The sequence below is a fragment of the Vombatus ursinus genome, unplaced genomic scaffold (genome assembly GCF_900497805.2).
Source record: "Vombatus ursinus unplaced genomic scaffold, bare-nosed wombat genome assembly UNPS02014810.1, whole genome shotgun sequence".
NCBI lineage: Eukaryota > Metazoa > Chordata > Mammalia > Diprotodontia > Vombatidae > Vombatus > Vombatus ursinus.
In genome coordinates, this window is record NW_020954588.1 from 4,582,821 (window position 1) to 4,589,178 (window position 6,358).

The 6,358-nt window shown below is 43.0% G+C and overlaps 1 pseudogene; it reads right to left on the bottom strand.

Moving 5' to 3' along the window:
• Positions 1–4,623: 4,623 nt before the first annotated feature.
• Positions 4,624–6,069, bottom strand: LOC114053153 (annotated as a pseudogene).
• Positions 6,070–6,358: the final 289 nt, after the last annotated feature.

Below are 6,358 nucleotides of genomic sequence, written 5' to 3' on the forward strand. Positions count from 1 at the left end.
TCAGGCACTTTTGCAAACAACTGGAGACACTCAGATCTAAAAGAAAAAAAAAATCACAGTTCCACAGAGCCATAGTAGATTATTTTAGAAATCAAAGTACTTACAATATTGCCTTTTTCATTTATGAGTACACACTTAATTTTAATGGCACTTGTATTTGCCATCACGCAGAGCTGAAATACCCACTATCCTCCAATCATTCCTGTAATAATTTTTTTCTTGCAAATGATCCCCAAATGATGAATGTACATGATAACCAACTTCAAAAGTAACTTTGGAATGATATGTTTTAATGTGTGATGAGCACTCTGCCTAGAAATGAAGAAAAACTGGAGTTCTATATTAAAGGTCTTTTTCTTCTAGCTAATTTGTTTTTAAAGAGGACTAAAGACAAAATATGCATACATATCCATGAATATTAAAAGGCTATACATGCATAAATGTATACTTATATTTGTGTGTATATGTATATGTTTGTGTCTCTATATACATATGTGTATATGTAGTATGCATATGTATATAGTATCCAATGTATATATAATATGTATATGCATATATGCATCATATATCAATAATCCTACATCAATATAGCAATCAATACAGCAATAATCAATAACCATATATCAATCATATTTTTCTACGGGAAATTCAGGGAGAGTTTTTAACAGTACATTGGAAAGAGTATAGACTTTGGGTTAATTGGACCTGGATTTAAATCCTGCTTCTGGGACTCAGTTTCCTCAACTATACAATAAGAAGGGTGGACTAATTGATATTTGAGATATCATTCAGCTACAAACATAAGTATAATATCTAAATATAATAGATATAAATATCTATTATTTCAAATATCAATCCAATGCATTGCTTGACCCAGAGGAACAATTGTTCGATTGACTGAATTTGATTGGATTATTTTCCCCCAATGAAATGGCCAGTTCATTAGATAGGCTGATCATATTCAGGAAAGAGTGATTATTTTAACATGTTAATAGGGGGGTGTGAAAGAAGCAATTAGAAGTGGGGAGTATATGCAAACTCCTTCTCCTGACCTTATGCAACACAGTACACAAGAGAAAGAGTAATCAGATGTTCTTGGAGAAGGTTTCAAAAGATATGGTATCTTCAGGAGAACTCTCAGTTTCTGGGAAGCTCTATAACATAGAAAGAAATGGGAGAGAAAGTAATCTGGATGGAAGAGGAGTCTGTTAATAATGGAGGAAGGTTCTAGAGGGCACAGTGGAAATTTAAGGAAGGATAGGGAATGGGGTGAACTAGGACTGAATTGTATAAATATAGGAGTGCAGGGGGAAATAACAGGGGGGAAGATTTAAAAAAAATGGGGAAGGCAGAGATAAATGGCCCAAACGAGCCCTAAGGGGGCCTTCTTCCTTAACCTTTACCTCCTGAAAGTGACTTTACTCCCTTGCCTTTACCTGGGGCTTTCCTTTCTCTCAATGCCCATGGGGCTAAAAGCCAGGGCACTAACTCAGAGAGAGGGAGCAGTGTGCTGCTTTCCTTGCTTCACACAAACTCTGCCACCTGCCACCAGCAGTCCTCCTCCTTCACTCCGTCTTAGGGACACAAATCCTCCAACTCCCACAGAAGTAGAGAGCAGTCAAAGATCATGAGACTCAGGGGACAGGATCACCGGTCTTTATACTGTTGTCTGTGTTGTTGTTTGTCCTTTATTCTCAAAGTAGACCATGGCATCAGGAAAGTGATGTCATGATGTTGTAACAAGGAGGATATAGTGACCTGAAGATTTGATGCTTGGGGCAAAGCTCTGACTGCCATGACTTAACTAGAGCTTTCTAAATAGACTTACTACATGCAACAGAGGACATAATGACCCAGTCACAATATTGTACAAAATATTTGCCCCCCCCCTTTTTTAATCTGTCTGGTGCTAGTACTGAAAAGTACTGTTTGCCTTTATGGGATGCCTCTTATATAGCTCTCAGACACAAAGTTCCTTCCCAGGGAAGTGTTGAATCAGTCAGTCATAATATATCTTCCTGCAATAAACTTGAGGAGAGCCGCTAATGGTTCATTGCAAAGAACAGGCTTTGGATTCATTGGCCGTGGTATTAAATTCTGCCTTTGGGATTCAGTTTCCTCATCAGGAATGAGGGAGGTAAACTAGTTGACTTCAGAGGTATCTTCCACCTCTAAAACTATGATCTTATTTTCCCCTTTTAAAAGTTTTCTAGTTCATTTGGTCCATGTCATTTCACTTAATTTCTCTCTTAGATCAGAGATGGGGAACCTTTGACTTCAAGGCCACATATGGCCCTCTAAGTTCTCAAGTACAGCCCTTTCACTGAATCCAAACTTTGCAGGACAAATCCCCTTAATAAAAGGATTTGTTCTGTGAGGTTTGGACTCAGCCAAAGGGCCGCACTTGAGGACCTAGTGGGCCACATGTGGCCTGGAGGCTGCAGGTTCCCCACCCTTGTAAGATGTTTGTTGAGCCATTGGGAAGATTCAGGCAACAAATGCTCCCCTCTGTTGTTTTGTTCTGTCTAGTCTTGCCCTTGTCCTATTGGAAAGGCTCTCAACACTCTTGGTGTTTTCATTGGGCAGTGAAGGGAAGGGTAAAATGATTGGTGCTGTAGAAAATAATCAATATGAGTCCTGTAGAAGAGCTGGGATGTTCCATAGGTGAGGTACAACACCACATATGCAGGAGCATTGCTATATTTTTACGATTGTTCATGGTGCAGTAAAAAGAACCCTAACATGCCATCGTGGAGAGGACTTGGGTTTGAATCCCAACTCTTTCACTTGCTACCTGTGTGATCTTGGGTAAGTGACATTTCTTCTCTGTGACTAGTTTCCTTATCTACAAAATGAGAGAATTAGACCAGATTAACTGTAGTCCTTTGAGGTCCCTTTTAGTCCTAGATCTATTCCTATGAGTCTGAATACATTTATTCTATTACTGTTTCCTGTTTATTGAGCCATTCTGTTTTTTTACAACTAGGTCTCTTTTAGTGTGAATAATGAATTTCACAAGGGCAGCTAGGTGACACAGTAGATACAGCACTGGCCCTGAAGTCAGGAGGACCTGAGTTCAAATCCAAACTCAGACCAGACACTTGACACTTACTAGCTGCGTGACCCTGGGCAAGTCACTTAACCCCAATTGCCTCACCAAAAATAAAAAATTATGAATCTCATAAAGTGATCACTATTCAAATTCATATTTATTATTTATATTGGGCAAGAATCAATGACCAATTTACATAATTATTACATTACATAATTATTACATAATTATAACTTCAAATAGCATTAATTTGAATATATGGACACTTAGAATATATATATTACATTACATTATAATTACATAATTATAACTTCAAATAGCTTTAATTTGAATATATATAGACACTTCATGAGATTTATTATTTGCTGTAATCAGGATTTAGTTGTATACAATTCTGTTTATAACACCCTCTATTGAAACTTCCTTATAATAAAGAACAAACATTTAAACAAAATCAATGGATAGGTACTGACAGCATATGCAATGTTCCACCTCCATTGTCCCTGCCCTCTCTAAGAGAAGTAATTAATCCTCTGTTCTCTGCATTGCATTCACTCTGAATTTGACAGCCTTTCAGTATTGTTAGAGTTCACTTTATTGTGATTAGTGGTCACAATGTTCTCTTGCTTCTGTTAATTGTAATTTATTTTAACCAAATCATGTGTATGTACAGAAGGGGGATGGTTGTTGGCACATTTTATTTAAATAATCACATGATGAATAAACATTAAGATCATAAAAGTCTTTGTTCAGCAGTTTCAGTCGTGTCTGACTCTGTGTCCCTATTTGGCGTTTTCTTGGCAGGTATTGGAATAGTTTGCCATTTCCTTCTGCAGGTCATTTTACAGATAAGGAAACTGAAGCAAACAGGGTGAAGTGACTTGTCCAGAGTCACACAGCTAGTAAGTGTCTGAGGCTGGATTTGAACTCAGGAACAGGAGTCTTCCTGACTTCCAGGCCCAGCACTCTATCCACTTCACCACTGAGAGAAATGATTGTTAATAACCAATTCCTTGGGGAGATACAGAGCTCTCCCTTTCTTTCAAAGTCCTGATTTTAAAAAGTTCCATCCTTTGAAGGATGTTTTTTTCCTATTTCACAAAAATTCCTATTTCACAAAAAAAAAAGTTTTTTGTGAACAAACTTCAGGGTTGGAACTTCAGCCCCAAGTCCCTCCCATTTCTTTCCCAATTCCCCTTGGGGGGCTCCATTTCCCTGCTTCAGCCACTGGAGCAGTGTGGGCTAGAGAAGGTACCTAGGGCTACCAAGGTTGGGAAAGCGTAGTTAAAGTGCACAGGCCTCCACCTCACCCAAAATGCTGGGGAGGAGGGCAGGACAGGAGCAGACACAAGAAGGAAGCTAACAAACGATGGCCCAGTGGGAGATAATGGACCAGAATGGCAAGTCAGCCAAAGGGGAAGATTCGCTGCAGAGCCCAACAGACCAAGGAAGGGATCCAGCCATACTTGGAGAGAAGAGAGAGACGAAGGTAGCAGAGCTGAAGGGAGTCACTTCTCACCCCCAAAGCAGGTGGGGGGGGGGGAGCGGAGCCACAGGGGCCATACATTTCCTCAGGGTCCGTAGTGGTCAGTGTTGGTAGGCAGGTCTGTGGTAAAGGGGTCGTGCTGGATGGTCTGGTGCAGCATCAGGGCCAACAGGCCCACCCGGTGGTTCATGGCCATTCGAACGTTTTGTTCCTGCTCAGACAGCCCGTCCAATTTGCTCCACAGTTGCACACGTTCCAGATCCATCTCAGTCCTCTGAAGTTTCTCCCAGCAGTGGTGCTGGTCGCACTGTCGTTTGGGCTTGCGGCAGAAGTCTCCCATCAGCTCAAACACATCCCGTACCAGGGGACAGCCGCACACTTCATCCGCTGGCACCTTGGGGTCCCTGGAGTGCTCAGGGCATAGGACCTGCAGGCGCTTGCAATATGTTTTACTCTGTGGATCGTAGACATTACAGAAGAGTGGAGTGGTCCCCTCAACTGTGGTAGGGTACATCGACCCAAAGGAGGTCTGACTCTCATACTTGGAATAGCAATGCTCCATGTGTTTTAATGCCACCTGGAGATTGATAGGGTGGCCACAGGAGACACAGAAGATCTGCGGGCACGTGAACTTGCTGTCCCTCTCATCACTGTCCTCATCCTCCTGCAACACCTGTTGCTTGGCCCTGAGGATGACAGCCTCCAGTTCCTGAAAGCTACGTTCCATGTCCTGCAGGCGCTTCCAAATGCCCCGCTGCTCCCTGCAGATCTGCTCCAGAAGATTTTTCCCGTGTTCTTCCGCGATGCATGGGCTTTGCTGCCACTGCTGGATTCTCTGGGGTAGGATCTTATAGATGCGACTGGCAGCCAGCTTCATACCACAGTCATCAGAGCAGTACTTGGAGCCTGGCTGGGCAGGCTGGACACAGCTGGGGCCCAGGCACTGGGGCAAGGAGGCCGGCTTGGCTTCTGCTCGTTCAGTGTGTTTCCACTTATCCTTATTCCTCTGCTTCTGCTGTTGAAGCTTATACTTCTTCTTCTCCCGCCTCTTGACATGTTGCACTTTGACTGCACCTTTCCGAAGTACTGGGTCCATGAAAGGGGTATCCTCAGGGTCACTCAATCGCGGCAAGGTATGGTCATCAAAGGCGCCAGCACAGAAATCTTGATAGAGCTCAAGGTCCAGAGGCAGGTAGTCAGAGAGCGCCTCAGGTGTGGCCACGGCCTCTGGTGGTTCCTTTAATATCTGGAAATGGTCTTCCCGTGCCAGAAGCTGGTTCTGCACAGCTAATGCCAGACTCACCGAGGAAGAGAAATACTTAAAGGGTTCCCGGGCTCGGAGATGACACTGACGCACTCGGCACTTTCGTCGGATTTTGTTGGGACCCCCAAATTTCTTCATGTAACTGCAGAAGTCACATTGGCCACAATCTTCAGTCCGTTGGCAGGCTTCACACTCCCCACACATCTGAGCTAACCCTTTGATCCTCTGGTTGGGTACCTCTCCTACAAGCTCAGATGCTGAGGGCATGGGTGTGTGTGTGCCAGCGTGTGTGTTTATGTCGGTATTGGATTTCCAACTTTGGGTCCTTTTCCCAGCGCTGAAGGCAGTACTGGTACTGATGAAGTTTAGGGTTGCTGGGAACACCTAAATGTCAGGATACGGGGAAGTATCAGCCTGGAATGAGTTCACAGTCTCAAACCTTTACCCAGTCAAGTGGCAAAGTTTATTATGATGCCAGCAGAAGCAGGTGAAGTTCCTAGCAAACCTTCAGACTAATGAGGATGGTTCTGAGGCTTATATACAAAATGGACAGCCA